Source organism: Myzus persicae, unplaced genomic scaffold (genome assembly GCF_001856785.1).
Source record: "Myzus persicae strain clone G006 unplaced genomic scaffold, MPER_G0061.0, whole genome shotgun sequence".
NCBI lineage: Eukaryota > Metazoa > Arthropoda > Insecta > Hemiptera > Aphididae > Myzus > Myzus persicae.
The window spans coordinates 458583-476834 of NW_019100515.1; positions in this window are offsets into that span (position 1 = coordinate 458583).

Below are 18252 nucleotides of genomic sequence, written 5' to 3' on the forward strand. Positions count from 1 at the left end.
ACATACCAATGATACCTATACATAAATATAAACCTACAATAAAAATATATAACCTCGATATACACATAATATTATATTATACTCATAAGTATTTTCAATTTTCCATAGTATATCAATGTTTATGCTTATGCCAACGACGAGCTTCTAAATCTTATAGGAGGTTTATTTATACTCAAAACCCCCCTAAATATTTTTCTGGCTACGGTCTTGGTAGTGTGTAATTCATCAGAAGCTTGTTTTGTACAATTAATGTAGGAAGAAGGAGGTGCTTTATATAAAATAAACTGTACAATACCACCTATTTTTCCATTTAAATCTATATCTACAGAAATAAAGTGTTACGTCATTATACGTCGATAACTGAAACCCTAAAAAATATTATTAAATAGGTACATGAAACTAAAATAAAAGCAATTAAATAAAAACCCTAAACCAAAACATAATTTCTGAATGCTGTCTTGTAACAGTTGTAACCGACACATTGAACTCTTAAAAATCGTTTTAATTACAAGTCCTAAATTATGCGTACCTATACATAATACTTTCATAATAGTTAAAAGATATTTGTATATGAATAAAATATTATTTAGACATTTGCGCTTAATAATAAAATTGTGTGTTGTCGATTAATACAATTTGTATCTATACTTATACTGGATAGATATACCGCTCACTAAATGTATTATTTATATATTTATATATTATTAATCAGTTGCTAAAAAATTGTCTTGTCAAAACAATAATTCTGGGATTGAGGGTTTGGAAAAATGTTTCTACTATTTTATATCCATATTGTCATTTCAAATTTAAATATTTATTGGTGCATATAAAATTGGGAATACACGATACAATTATACATTTGTAGGTACCTAATATGTTGGCTGTCAACATTTTACTATATTTTCTTTATCTTTTATGTTGTTTTTTAAATTACTGTGTATTATCTAATACTTTTGGGTCACATCATTGGTAATATGAGAAATAAATACCTAGACAAATAGTTATTCTTTGTGAAGATGGTTATGCAATTATTATTTATGTCATGTATTTGATGATTATTATAAAATGGAAAATATTGGAACTCTTTACCTAAACTCATTCTTTATTAACAATAAAAATGATCTCATATTTGTTCATTATTTAACAGTGTTAAATTAACACTCATCGTACAAAATCAATACAATTGTATTGTCATTCAAATACTAAAATATTTTTGTTTCTTTTACATATCATAATCTATATTTACTAACTAACACTCTCTAAACTTGTCTGATATCTCTAACCAAAATTTGAATTTACCGCCAAAATCGGTCATTTAGTTTTGGAGTATCTAAGCTACAAACTTACATTAATTTTTATATACATAACTATGAAACATTATATAGATTACATAAAAGTTTCTGCTACTTTTGAGACCATTGTCAACTTTATATATAAGCAAATAATTATTCGATTCGTAAGCAAAAAGAAATTCATGTGTGACTGTGTGAGCCACCCTATGACAAGATAAGGGTTAAAAAACGTATCTATGAAAACTCTTCTAATCTCTAGAAATACGAATGTAAAATTTTGTGCCAATTGGTTTAATAGATTTCGAGTCTATAAGCCTCATAGAGATGTATATTAATAATTTATATATACAGAGATTAAGAGATAGGTGGAAGAAATTAACTCGGTTGAGGTATTTTTGTTAATAAGCAAAATTGAATTACGTAATACTATAGACAGTGAATAGCTAAATAAGATATAATAATGTGTAATGTTTCTGCTACAAATATTTGAAACTAATAAACACCATCACTGTGTAATACTAAGCAATAAGGTCTGACCATAAAGCCGTGCGTTTGGTGTTTGTTACCATTGGAGCTGTTTTTTTTATTGAAAAATCTTAACAAACAGCTACCAAAACGAACAATTTAAATGGGTTTCAATATAATTTTAATCATTCCCAATAATAATTTATGACGTAATCAGCTTTTATTGATGTACAACAATTTTTTTTGTCTACAGTTTAATATTACACAAACTTTGTACCACAACAAGTTATGCTTTTGAGAGAACATTCTCAAAACACGAAACTATACATTTTTTTTTGTCAGACCTAAAACTTGTTTTCAATAAACTATTAACAACAATTATTATACTTCAATGATTATGCGTAAGGGTGAACGCAGATTATAAATCACAAACATATGTGTTGTGAGTAAAAAGAACTCAAGTTCATAGATAGTTATTCAATTTAAAAACTTATACGAATAATAACTTTTAAAATGATTTAAATAGAGGATAGAACACTAATATAGGACAAGTTAGCTCAAAAGAAAATAATTTTATTTTTAAAATGAAGTCACTGAATAGGGTAATGTAATTAACAATTAATCAATGTGATTAATGAGTGATGGTCACCAGATCTAGCTCCACAATTTTCTTTTTCTGTTTAACCGACAGCAGAGGAGGCACTGTTATAACAAGCTCCACAGTTGGAGAAGGTAGGTCATAAATCGTAGGTGCACGAGAGATTGTGATTGAGCCTTTACTTACAGACGCAGCTCCATTACAAATTATAATCTATCCGCAATATGGATCATAATACGATTACAGGTCGGTACTCAAAACTTAGTATCATGCAGACATTCAAAACTTAACTACTGAACAAAATAAGCATGGACTGCTGGGATAGACTTTTATCAATGTTTATTGAGCAATAATTAAGAAAGTGCAAAATATTAATACAAATCGTGACTCATCTGCAACTTCCACGAGAAAGAAGGATGGAATTACAAAACTATGCACTATAATCAAATATTATGAATGTATTACGTGTTTCTTTTACAAAATAAACTTTTTCCTTTCTTGTACCAATATTTTTAATTGCATGGGACTTCACACTCTATACGTACTACGTAGGTACATATATACCTACATTGTATGTAGTATAAATGATTTTGGCTTCACATTCAAAATAAGCGTGAGTTTAAAAATATCTTGTTAAAAATATTAAATACAAATTATAAAAAAGGTAGACACATGGGTACCACTCTCCTAACCATTGCGCACGAAAAACGATTTTGAACGGAGACGTTTTTTCATCCTAGCATAATTGTTGAATAATCAAATTCAATCATTAAAAAAATGTATACAAATTAAATACTTTCCATCCTTAATGTGTATTAATAATGATATTCATAATATTCTATATATGTTTAGCCATAAATTATATTGGCATTTCTGAACAGATTTAGATTTAAGTTTTGAATCAACTCACAAAGACGAATAATACAGTTTTAATGAATGCGTATAGTTCATATAGAATATAATTTATGTGTTTGGTAACGTGCAGAGAAGATAATTAACTATATACAACTTCTGAGCATATGTAAAGCAGATGGATTACAATAAACAAAGGAGAATTTACAAAATCAGTTCAAAGTGAAACCTACATATTATTTAGTAGCTGCTACTATAATTTTCATAGCACAAATATAGTGTGATAATATTACCCATATAATTAATTAGCATTGCCATTTACAGTAGAATTGAAATTAAATTGCAACTGAAATACTTTTTATAAATGTTATAGATTATACATCTAGTTTAATTATTTCTGACAGATTAAAGTAAACTTATTTTTAAGATAATAAGTAGGTATCGTTTTACTATTCATTTATTAAAAACCAAAGAATATTATTGAAACCATTATTTATTTAAGACCGTGGTATTAAAAATATAAAAAAAGATGTTTTAATTATAATTTAGAACAATGATATTTTTTAAACTATGTAGTGCTGTTATTATAATCTATATAAAAACTTAAAAACATTGTAAACTGGTGATAATTATATCCATAGATAGGTACTCTGAAACTCCTGTATTGTGCACTGGCTTTTGAACTTAAGGGTCAGTAACCTGTCACTAGAAAATGAAAAACTTTAATTAGAACAAATTTATATCAACTCGTACATAACAGTAAGAATTTTTAACTTGGCAGTTTATTTACTGTGATGAATTTGGAGAAAAGTAATACAATTTTTATGAAAAAAATCAATACTTCATAAAAAAACTAAAAATATTGAAACATTCTTTTATAATTTGATTTCTGATAAGGTACACTTATTTTTTTTTATAATTTGGTCTTGTTTATACGTCATTCGCTTTTTTTTATATTCTGAGAAAATACTGAAGCTTGAATGTAGCTTATTTGTATTTATTTATTAATCAATTTCCTTTTTATACATAAATATAAATTGAAAATAATATAAAAAATTTAAAACCTTATTAATGGTTTGCTTGTTGGTTTATCAATATATTTAAAATTAGTAGAAATTATAAGAATTCAAATTATTTTAAATGAAAACTTGTTAATGTAATGTTTGTAATCTAAATTTCTGTATAAAAATTAAAATTGAATAATTTGGATGGATTATGTTGTCTGCCTGCATTAAAAGAAATGTCTATCAGTAAATAACTAATGATAGATACCAATTTAATTTTTTGTTGGTTAATATACCAAGTAGAAAATTTGCACACATGTACATTAAGTATTTATATTTGCTGATATTTGATTTTTGTAAATGTATATTTAGAAAATTACACCATTCGGAATAATTTTCGAGATTATTTTGTCGCACTTTAAATATGAAATGGTAACTACTTAATATCCACCATTTAAATAATGAATTATTGAAAATAAACTTAAAGTAAATATTAGGTATTAATAAATACCATATTATAGTGATTGTTTTGTTACGTGTTTTGGGAAAAAAATGGCTTGATAATAATTTTATATTTTGGTTTAATATGCTATAGCCTATACTTACACTTAATACTTATAACATTATAACTGTTTGGTTTAATAAGTTGTATATTAAAATGCTATTTAATTTACCAGGTATAAATGGTTTAAATGGAACCATAAAAGAAAAAAACAAAAGCCTCTATATCAAATTAAATATTTTGAGATGATGATCTCTGACGACGCACTTTGTAGTGTTCGCACTCGAAAAAATGTCTAAACGTATGTAATAAATAATAATACTAATTTACTTTTTGGTGGTTAATATTACAATGATCATAAGTATATTAAAAACGCATGTATGATTATAATAATGTATCGTTATATACGTAATAATAAATTATATCATACTATACTATATATTAATATAGTTAGAAATACCAGCTTCATCTATTCAACAAAATACCACACTTTTGTACAAACGCAACATACAGTTAAATGAATTCAGAAAAAGGCGATAGCTCTATAGTGTATGTTATCCATTATCATTAATCGTATATATTCCGATAGTCGTACCTATATAATTATTGAGTGAGTTAATCTGGCGAGAATAATGTTAACAGCAATAACGTAGTGCAGTGAACATTGTTGTTTTAAAATGTAGTAAATACCTACGTGTAACGGATCTGTGTCAAACAATTTCAGGTAGAGTTCTCCCGCACACATAAGATATATTCGAAAGAAAATAGCTGCTGGAAACTAAATCCCTTCTATCCGTGTTCAACTATTGCTATAATGAAAAAGCTGTAGTGTTTGGAGATAAGTAAGAACAAGCGTTCATCGTGTTTTGGTTTGTATTTTTCGAACGTCATTCACTATTACCTTATACCTATCTATAACCTATATCAAACAGAACGTGAACAACAACGAAATTGGCTTTGATTTCAGTAAGCTTGATACTTCACTACTCTTGCACCGATTATATTGGATAATATAATATAGACAAGAAATGGCAGGTTTTTTTCAAATTAATTTTTGTTATAATACCTGTATAGATAATCCTGTTGGCTGTTGTATATTTGTATTGTTCTATAAGATTTAATTATTAAATACTCGAATGAACAACTTATTAAAATACATTTGAAGATCTATAAAATAATAATTTAATTGAACAATCAGATGAACGTGTTCTTCTAAAAAAATGAACTTTCCGAACAGGTTGAAAAAGTAATTATAAGTAATAATAATGTAAGAAATAATAATGGTTGATAGAGTCTAGAGATTTCTACGGTTATTATGAAGTACTAAGATTAATTATTATTCATTTTAATAATTAGAATAATAAAGTAACTATTAAAATTTTTTTTAAAAAAATCAACCACCATGGAAATAAATCATGCACATCATATAATATAACAGGTATAGAATGGTAAACTCGAAAAACTATTTTAATTTATAATATTAGATTTTTGGTTTTTGAGATTATTGAAATCATCAAATAGTAAACTTCAGACATTGTACAGTCTTATACTCTTAAATGTACATATTTTAAAGAAATTATTGTTATATATAAACCGTATAAACGTTTACAGCGTTCATACATCAAAATTTGATATTATTTAAGAGCTATAAGTAAACATAGCGTAATAGCTGGTTGATGTATCTAAATTCAATGAATTATGGATTCATTTTCAGACCCAAATAGCTATTATTCATAGGCCTCACTATTAGAAGGAGTAGCTAAATCATTAGGTAACCAAATATTGTTTTGTAAATATGAATAAAACATCTTATTTTGAATTTTTGTTCAAAAAAAGTTATTTATTTAGTTTTTAAAAAATACAAACAACTTTACCACATGTACTTAGTGTTGTTTTTTTGTAGTTCGTAGCTGTATTTTTTTAAACACTTTATGCCTATAAATGTTTTTATTTGTGTTTGCAAATTAAATTTGTTTAGAAAATTTTTTTTTGTATTTTCTTGGAATAGTGAAATGAAAATATCTCTTAGATCTGAGTCTTTTAATAGCATTTTATTAGTTTTATAATAATGTGTTTATTGTTTATCCTTAAATACATTCTCGGGAAGACGCAAAGTGCTTTAAAGTACCAAAAGCTTCATACAGAACTACAGAAGCCCTTTTATCCTTATGGTCTTTAGATATTAGATTGGAAATTCAATACACATAGGTACCTATAGACAATTCAAATTTTTTTAGAATTCATAATTTATGTAAAAAAAAACTGTAAACACACCGTTACATTTTAATAATATCAGTAATTTTGTCGAAATGTATTAAACATAATAACCCTAATATAGTTATATTCAGTTTTGTGGCGATTGAATTGTTCTGATCACGTTTATTATTTTGAATTCAAAAGATATTTGTTTAATTTTAAGCTATTCGAATAGACAATTTTGAAAGCTATAAAATGTAAAAACTATTTTTCATAACTATTAAATTATTTAATTTTTGTCATAGGCATTTATAAAGTCCAATAAATGTATTTATTAATTTATTAGATCGCATTCAACTTGCAGTCGTTTTTTTTACTGTAATAATTTACCATTGCGTTATGGTTTTCAATTTATAATAATAAGATAACAATAAGTTGATATCAAACGATGAAAATTTGGAGTGAATAAGTTGTAACGTATACCTCGATCGCTTCCGACGTACACTAATAAACACATCCATTTAAAATATTACAACACTTTATGTCTGGTTTTTTCTGTTCTGACCACATCAAGAAATCAATGCTGATTAACGAACTTTTGTCCACTCCTGTCTCTTATATATATAATAGCTTAGTCGCCTTAGCCTAGTTTATATTTTGTCACATCTTGTTTTTAGTATATTAGAACTTTAAGTCAGATTTAATGCTAAATTTTGTTTGGTTATTTACTTATGTCTTATGGAGTATATGAATGTTTTCTTAGCTTAGTTAAAAGTTTTAATTGTAATAATGTTTATGTATTGCAACAGGTAACAACATATATATACCCTCGAGGTAGTCACTTACGTCCCCTTCTCTTTAATGTTTTTTACAACATCGTTTGCGTTAAAATCTACTAAATGTCGCATTTTACATTTTGCTGATGATGCTGAAATTGCTAATGCTATTTCATTTCTTGATGACCGTTTAATTCTCCAGAAAGCTTTAATTACATTTTTTAAATGGTATAATGTGGCGGGGCTAGCCGTGAATACTAATAAATGTAAATTAATGAAGTTCCATCGCACCAGAGAATTTTTCAAGTTTGATTATTGTTTTGACTTTTTCCTCTTCTAGGTTTCTTCTCTCCTCTGTAGGCTTCCTTTATGTTAACTTCTATGTTCTCTCACTCTATTTCCGGCCTCATATTGATTTTATTGTTTGCAAAGCTCTCAGTATACTAGGTTTTATAAGGTGGCATTCATCGAACTTCGATATCCCCTAATGTTTTTCAACACTTTACAGCTCGCTTGTAAGGACGTTATTAGAATATACGGGGCCGTAGTTTGGTACCATTATGTCTTAAGGGACATACGGGATCTTGATAAAGTTCAGAACCATTTTCTGAGTTTTGCTAGTTACCACCTCAATACTTCCCACCCTCCTCACGACTATGGTCATGTCAGCGATGTTTTTGGTTTTAAATCGTTATCCGAAGGTTGTAATATATTGACAGTCATCGTTTTATCAATGGTCTTATTGAAGGAAATATTGATGCACTTAGTTTATTTGAACGACTTGATAATCGTGTTCCTAGTAGCACCAGGTTTAAGGGGTTATTTCATTTGCCAGTTAACCATACTGATTTTGTTAATAATTCTCCACTGATCACTGATCAGAATGATGTCGATAGCCAATAGCAATGTGTAACTTGTTCGTACCCAGCTCCAATATCTCACATTATACTTTTAATTATAGATAATTCTCTGTAAACTCATCATAAAATTAGTTGTATATGTTAATATGTTATTAAAATTAATTTTATTACATCTTATACTTTTGACCATCATAAGATTGTTCATTTTTATTACCTTGTTTATGTTGTTCCAAAAGCGGTTTGGCGTTTATTCTAATAAATAAATAAACATACACCCTGACTGCATGTGCACATTAATATAATATTATATGGTGTGCTTGAATGCATGATACAACAGTTGGTTGTTAATATAATACGTCATATAGTATACATTACACTCGTATACCTATTACTACATTAATGCTATTTGCGAATTCCCAGTATACGTTCTTAAACTTTCTGAACTCAATATTTAACCATGTTGTGACGTCCAACTCAAATAAAAGGACATACGCATATAATAAATATATAACAAGCAGGTACGAGTAGTGAGTACATTGCGAGCGCGACGTTCGATTAGGCAACTTATCACTTGGCCCTCAGGTCTCCGTCGATCGATGACCACATCGGCTGCAAGACAGTTGCCCACACTATCCACTCTTTGTACCAGTGCCCCCATCCCTATGTTTGCGCTATAAGAGTATCGGCCAGTAATAATAATCATATAAAAACCACGTCAGCTCATATCTGCAGACATTTGGTCACATTTGTTTTTGTCCGACAAACGCCAAGACGATGAACAGTGAGTAGGCGCCGTTTTTCGTCGGTGCACCTTTTGGAACGGCACGCAACAATCGTTTTTTGTTGTTAATGTTTTTATATATTATATATTTTATTGCTCACTGTGGTCGATACTTTTAATTAATGTTTTTTTAAAATTATTATTATTTCGTCCACCGGTAACTGCCTCGTCGGAGCCGTGCTGTACGTTCCTATGTAACCAGTATTATTATTATTATTACTATTATTATATTATTAATCATGGGGCACCGAAAACCAAGTTGTCCCTCAATTATTTGAGTATAAATGTAATTTTTAATTTGTTACATTTTTCCTTTCTGATCGATTTATACTCCAGGATGGCTTTCTCGGCACCAATTAAAGATTACCATAAATAAAAAACCAAACTCATTATTCTCCCGAACCGAGATTTTTATTTATTACCAACTGCTTAATATTACTGTTCCACTATGTTTCAACCTATTATAATTATTAGTATAAAAAAAGTCCACGGTACTCCGGCTTTGGGTTCCGATCCTTGGTTGGCGACCGTATTTTCATGTGTTAGGCGACCACATGACTTTCGGTTCATGAGCAATAAGACCAAACTGTCACAATGTAAAAAGTATAGTGCTGTGATCAATTAATAAATATATTTATTGCCCCCCTCCCCCTCCCCACACGAACATGTTCAGTGGGGCCCAGTATCTCCTTGAAGAATAAATAAATAAAATATATAGATCACAGTTCAAGAATAAGGCTATTTTTGGATACTATAATATCTATACTATAATATCTAGAGTTAAGTAGCTACATATAAAGAATTGAGAGTGAAGTTTTTCATTATTAATCAGGTACCTAAATAGTACCTAAGAAGAGAAAACTATAGAGAGAGAATTGGAGAAGTATACTATATATCCATCAAAAGAATACTTTAAAGTCTTTAATCGAAATTATGAGACAATGAGACATGCTATATAGTTATAGTGGAAACAAATAATAACACTCATACTAGTTTGTATGACAGTTACTCGCTATTAAAATACATACGGTATTGCACATTATACTGTTATTATACCTATATGTATAAAAAAACATATTCAAATTATTTTGCGAAAATGCATTGAGTCGTAATAAAGCGAATAAATATTAATTAAGACTAAATTATAATATTAATAACTTAAGTTTAGAAACAAAATTAGCAGGAATTAATAACATTATGCGTTAACCATTAAATATTCATTAATGTAGAACATGAGAGCCATTAGACAAAAGTTTTTTATGACTAAACAATTCCAGAACTTTATATGATGACAAATCTGTCGTCTGTATTTTCAAGTAGGTAATCGAGAGATTACATTTAATATTTAACATCGAATTCTTTATTGAATCCACTGGTTGAGCCCCTCGGGTGTACCACGTTTCTATAAAAATAATTAATTTGTGAACAAAAAGAAATATATTTTTTTTATTATGGTCATGCGTCGTTGTAGACCCTCGGGACCGAAGACGCCTTGAAACAAATTCATCACCGTAAGTGTTTGCGTGTATCGTATAAAAACAGTAAACCGAACGACGGTTACGCATAAGCCATATACATTTTCAGGTGAACATTTATAAGGGATAAAAAAGCAAGTACCTATATAGCTATATAATTGACAAACCAATCCCGATGCATACAGTTTTATATATGGCTACACATAATAGTTACACATTTAGCTGTAAACAAGTGCAGTGTTTCCTGTCAATAATAGTTATAGAAATAATTGAATGGTTTATCCGTGACGCTTCGAAATCTTGCACTTTATATAATACACCAATCGACCGCTATCCTTCTCCCTAGTGAGATGAGTCGTCACCGATTTAATATGTGACAAGTGTATCTTTGAACCGTACACGGAAGGTAATTTGCACGTTGTGCGATAATGACCTGGCCGTAGTCAGTGGTGTTATTTCATATTTGAGAGGGTAGGGTAGAAGGTGGACATTTGCCATTTACCCCTTTCTGATTAACCATCCCAATTGGCTGGCCGTTGGTTAAAAAACGTAAACATTTTTTATGAATTTGAGGAAATATTATTATTATTATTGTATACGTATCGCTACTAGGAAATTATTTTCACTATGTAATCTATATCTAAATCTATATATTATGTTGTATACCATTTTAGACCTGTATTTTATATTTGGTAAAAACCACCCAAATTACAGTGTTAAACATATACCTATGTGTATACTTTACATTTATGATAATAGGGTAGATCCTCTGACATTATTTAATTTTTTACGGGCAACGCCATGCAGGGACCAGCAGACAGCAATATTTACACTTGTGGCCATGTGTATAATAGCCATGCGATGTGGTGTAACATATAGTCAGGGGTATTCAACCTGAGGGCTCAGTCTTTATTGCGAACACATTTTAAGCATTGCAAATTGTATTTTTAACCCAATTTCGTTATAATTTAATATTTGTTTTTATTACAAATGTATGTTTCATGAGTTTTTAAATTTAATAAGTGACCCCAAAAGGTTGAAGACCTCTGGTGTAAGTGGTATGTGATGCTGTGTGAAGTAATTTAATATGGCACCTAATATTACACCTTCGACCTTCCTATATTACGTATATTTAAGTAAGAGCTATTAATTATTATTGTTTGTTCTTCTTTTGTTGAACAAAAATAAGACGTGGATTATATAGGTACACATTTCTAAAGCTTTCTATGCGGACATGACGACAAAAATAATATTATATAATCCCATTCAAATTTATTTCTAAAAAAAAAAAAAACACTTAAATGTATCACTGACTCCCGTTATTTCTAAAAAAAACTTCCAATATACCTAGTATTTAATATTTTTGAACTTTTGAATTTTTCAGTTACTTGCTGTTTAGCAGTCGTATTATTTGTATTATAGTTTATTTTATTCAACCATACTGGAAATATCTGAAATGACTCCACTAAGGTAGGTGATTCCGTACTTATTATGGTTCCTCAAATCTTTTTCGCCTAGGAATTACATGATATTGCTGCCTATAATAGTGTAAAGAAAGTTACAAAAGATTGTAATTGTTCTGAGTTAAAAGTAATTTGTGAGCTACGCGATCTTTTTTTCAGTTATATATCTTGTGCTATTGGGCTGGTTAAAAACTTTTGCTGCTTCTATTAAAAACTGAGATGACGTCACAAGCCGTACTTGGTACCGCCTATGTAATATTATTTTATTGGGATTAGGTAGTTTATTTTCTTCGACGTATATAAAAACATTTTATTGCGTTGCTTAATTCTGTGCCACATTAACCGTAAACATTCGGATATATGTTAGCTCACAATAACCTTATTTTTCTCCATTTTATATTAATCTGAGCTTATATTGTATTGTGAATAAATCCGAATTCCAAGTAGGTATTATTGTTGTTCATATACGACTACTTATGTATAGTATATCATACAATTTGTACTATTACCACAGTTAGATTTTAAATACGGTCAACAACAAGTCCACGGCTGTTGAAATATTAAAATGTAACATATTATTGTCCTGTCCGGACGAAACTCATGTCAACATATTTTACCGGTATCGGTACATCAGCCGGAGTTGATGAAACGTGGGCACTTCGCACCATTGTCGGTGCTGCAATTAAACGGAAAACTGCAGCTTTGAGTACGACCGCTGGCCAAACAATTTTTAGACCCGGCGAAAAACTTCAAGTACTGACGATGCATGCCCGAATTCAGACGTATAAGGTCTATAACTGATTAACATAATGATTCGCCAAGTTTATTCAAATTCCATTTTTCGGCATTTTTAAATATACTTACTTAGACCATGTTGTTACACATTTTTTAAGATTTTTTCAGTTTTGAGTGTCTTATATACAATTTTTTTTTTCAGATAAGAACCTCATTTTTTTTTACTGTAAATTATTTAGTTTTCTGTATACATAATTCAAAACTTGAGCGAATATAGATTTTAAGTTATTAAAATATTTATAATTAGGATAATAGTTCTCAAAAATGATTTTACAAAAATATAAGATTAATTTAATAATAGATATTAATTATACTTGGACTATTTTAACAAATTATAAATGTTGGTAAATTAATATAGATTAATAAAATGTTCAAATCAGTTATTACCATAGGTATCCTTCATATCTTGTGAACCTATACATTATTATTTATGGACCTACTATCCTTAGTATGGGTAAAAAGTTAAATAACTTAAAACTTTTTGATCGAATTTTGATTTTGATACACTACATTTTTCAAGAAAATTTTCTGCAAAATAATCTACATTAGAAAAAAGGGTTCATATTTAAAAAAGTTAAAAGTTTGCATTGTTACGTGGTAAATTATTGTCTACAGGGCCCTCATTAAGTAATACAACAAATCTTAGGAATTCTTAAAACAAAGTCTTCAAAGTTAAAATAGGTATACGTAGGTATTTAAAAACCAAGCAGATCAAGAAGATCTTCAAGTTGACTCGATCTATTTATAATAACATTACACTACAAATCCATGACGGCGATTCGGCAACTATTAAGTGAAACCTGTTGTGATATAAGTATTGGGAAATAATTAAATAAGTAGAATATTAATACATTTTTTTAAATTGCTTATCTAAAAACGACAAATTCAAATACAGTAAGAAAAGGCTTAGCCTATATGTATTAAGTTTATTCAGGTAGAAGTGGGTATGTAAAAAAAAACATTTAAATATTATATTTAAAAAAAAAATTATAATTGTATTCTTTGTTTTTTTTATAGAAAGCTTTTACTCTGTGTGTCCAGAAGTGTTGAGTACATTTATAGCGACCTAGTGTAAAGGTGTGAAAATAGCTATATTGATCCGTTGTGTGGAAGGAGGAAACATAATCCAACTAGCTAAAATATGTGACAAAGTTACTAATAAACTATTTAATTTCTGTAAAAAATACCATTCTCATGAAAATATAACGTAAAAATAATATTACATCTGCGTTATTGTAGTAATCGATTTACGACTGTGCATAATGTATATTACCTGTTATTATATGGGTAGCTTGTAACAATTGTAATATTCTGTATTTGTATTTTGTAGTAATTGCTGCTGATATTGACTAGAAAAAAATCGATTAAAGTTGATAAAATAAAATAAAAGATGGTGTCATTGATATTTATAACAATATATCAACGATTTTTTTTTACTAAATATAAAAACTTGAAGGTGGGAAGAAGATTAACACCAAAAATATTATTATGTCTACTTAAAAATCTGAGTAAAAACAAAATTTCTACATTATTCAGCTTAAATATAAATCAATATTTAACATTTTAAATGTCAATAGGTAGTGTACAAGTGTGTAAAGATTGACATCAAAAGACATGTGAAATCAAAGATCAAAGATGATAACATCAGTCATCAATATATAAACTGAATGGTAGTATATGTCCAGTCAAACAGAGTAAGTTATATTTTTTATTTTAAATGTATCAAATTATACATAAAATAAAAACATATCAGAAAAAATAAATTATTAACTATATAAGTATGAAACAGGACTTTATTAATTTAATATTGAACAATAAAGTGTAACCACTCGGTTACAACTTTTTATTTCATGTGTTTAGTCTCAGCACATATTTTTATTGTAAATAAAGTTTTATAGATTGTATAAAAATAAAAAAGGGGGACGAGGTGACCGAGTGGTCTGACTCTTCCACTGCGACGCAGCCGGTCGCGGTTCAATCCTCGGCCACCGGGCAGCATTTTTCTCCGGACAAGTCGCGGTGACCGGAGAACAAGTGCTGCCATCCCCCAACCCAGGGGCATGGCAGAAACCTACGGGTGCCCCATTCGAAATTCTGCCAAAACAAACACACACGTGTTCCCCCTACCGTACCAAAAAAAAAAAACCTACAAACCATCAATACAAACCTACAATACCTACTAATAGCTAATGGCCACAGTTGCCGGGCTCAGGATCAAAAAAATAAAAATAAAAATAAAAAATAAATATTTAACAAGAACAAGTTGTACGTATTATTATAATAACTAGGTATGTTTAAATTTATTGAACAATACTTGAACAGACGATATGTTTCAAAATATACATCAGCGTGGTTTAAAAAAGTGTGGCTTTATAAATTGCATAGTTATATGTATTTAATAAATTATTTTCTTTAGCGTTCTGCAGAAGTGAACGTGGAGGCAAAATTTCATACCGTAAATTTCCACCAAACATTTATTTATATTGTCGATCGTACATGCGGTGATTGTATTCGAGACACTTCACGGAGATTATGACACCACATTTAAAATATCACAAATGACATATTACCGAGAAAAAAATGTTCAACTACACGAAGCCACTTAACCACTCTACTACCCAACACTACGTCACCGCCTATACACTAATACACAGCTCAAGTGTTGGTTGATATTCCTACACTTCTTCAATTTTGCATGTCTTTAATCCAATTTTGTTGCCAATTCGTAAACACTTTAGAGTTTAGATGTTTAAAATATCAATTAATATTAAAGCATAAACATAACCTATAGTTCAAATTTTGCTTATTAATACCTAATTATTAACACTTACATCGTTATAGATTTTGTAGAAAACTGTTTCTTAATCTCGATAGTAGCCGCATAAACTGTTTACCACATTTGAAATTGTTGTGTTGGTTTTTCGGATTCGTCTTGATGAACACCGTGAGATTTCTCACCCTCCAATAGCGTTTTGAACTTTGTGTTTCTAAGCGAAGAGCTGGTTTCCAGGGTTTCCTATTTATTGTTTTTGAAAAATAAATATGTATTCAACGAAAATTGACATTGCTGTATATTTAAATTGTTATTCCTGAGAAGTCACGGGAGTGCCACTTTTAACGGGTTTCGTGGACTCACCGATCTTTGTTAAGCCAAATAATATTTCTAAAATTATATGCTTTATTCCCCGAGACGTGATCTAGTTGATTGAATATCACACGGGCCAATTATCACAAGCTTTTTTTCTTTTCTATCGTTACCTATAAGAATACAAATATGTATTCAACAGAAAATGCCATTTCTGTACAAATATTTACAGCCAATAAAATGTATATAAGCCAATTCCACACGCAGCTGACGTCATTGTTACTTAACGGCGGCTACTGGCCTGCACAATGAGAGGGAAAGGGTGGGAAAGACCCTACTAAGTGTCTCACAGTTTATATAGATACATATAAAATTTCTTGGATTTCCTCTTTCCAAACCAACCATAGCTACAGTCCGTCACGATGCCATCCTAGAGATTTCGTTCTGCAGAGTGTCATCATCGTGAGCCGGCTTCATCCGCAGCTTTTGAATCACCGTTCCGACCTTTTTTCTAGCCAATTAAAACCCGCGTGTGGTGCCAATGGAGGGGAATATAAGGGGGGCATCATTGACGTATTGCTCTTACCATGCGATATTCCCATCTTCCTTCTTGAGCCGGTTCACTTACCACAGACTGTCGTTGTTGAAGATCCTTATTTGACTTGCACAACATATAAACAACCCGACGCAGTGGCGTTCAAAAAAAAGAACTATATCATAGTCTGTTGACCATTTGTTCATCCTCGTCAGGTTCCTAATATTATGCCACTTGTAAATAACAACACATTGTTACTGAATTTAATTATATATTATAGAGTAATTAATTTGAGTACATCTACATTTTTTTTTTTTATTTGAATACAATAACATTTTTATGCTTAACATTTGTATTGCTAATTTCTATGTGATTTGGTGACTGGAAATCACATGATACTTTTTACATCCAGGTGGTATTACCAGACCTTTCAAAGTTCATTAAACCATGAATTGAGCTGTATGCATACAACTGAACTAGGTATTTTAGTATTTAGTATTTATCTATAACATATATTATAACAAAAACAAAATGAATTTTCCATTTATAGCTAATCACTTATATTACGTACACCATATTATTCATGTAGGAATACACACACTTTAGAGCAAAATAAACTTTAAAATTTAAATTCAAACTTATTAAAATATGAATTTAATTCAAAATAAGTAAATATTTTAAACTAAATATGAACTTATTATTACAATTATTAACATAATATGGTTATCATTAGCATATATTAAGACTATACAAATATACAATACAATTGTTATTATACGCAGTAGCTCCACCTTCAGATATTCCAGTGTTTCTAATTTATATTATATTATTAATTAGTATATTAATTATGATTTATGCCTTATGGTGAGATTTCGATGCTTTTTGTTAATATTATTAATGTATATTGTTATTAATATACTCCCAATACCTAAAAGTTTCATTCGTCCACCATACTATCATATTTTTTTATTATTACACTCACGAAAATGATGTACCTACGGTAATACGAGAAGTACGAAACCCTCGTAAAGCTCGTAAAATATAATACCATATATTATCATATCAATATATCACATATTATTATGGTTTAACAAGATGGAGCTCAGAGAGAACTCAGAGGGTGCATTTTAGCGATTGTCAAGAAGCGTACTACTGGGTCGTTTCTACAGCTGTTTTTTACTGTGGATTCGGCGCCCAAATCGCGAGTAGAAGGGGTGTGTCTCATTGAAAAAAATATACATTTCAGCGGACTTTTTCCCATTCCCCTATAATGGGTACAGCAATCCGCGATAGTGACTCTCAGCCCGTTTGCGGGTCAGTTGCGTACGTATTTAATTCATCTAACTATTGTGTCCGTCATTATTTGTGATCATAGAGTTTACATAATATGTGCACCCTTTTTTCCAATCCAAGCGTTGTAATATAGACATGACCACATAACGCCATGCAAGTCCGAGAAACCGAGGCCAACAAGTGGCCACCGACCGATCGATACGCGTTCGCGAGCTGTAGTGGTGGTGGGTGGCTAGGGAAGCGGACGTTCATTGATAATGAACCGGACACCCACGCACAC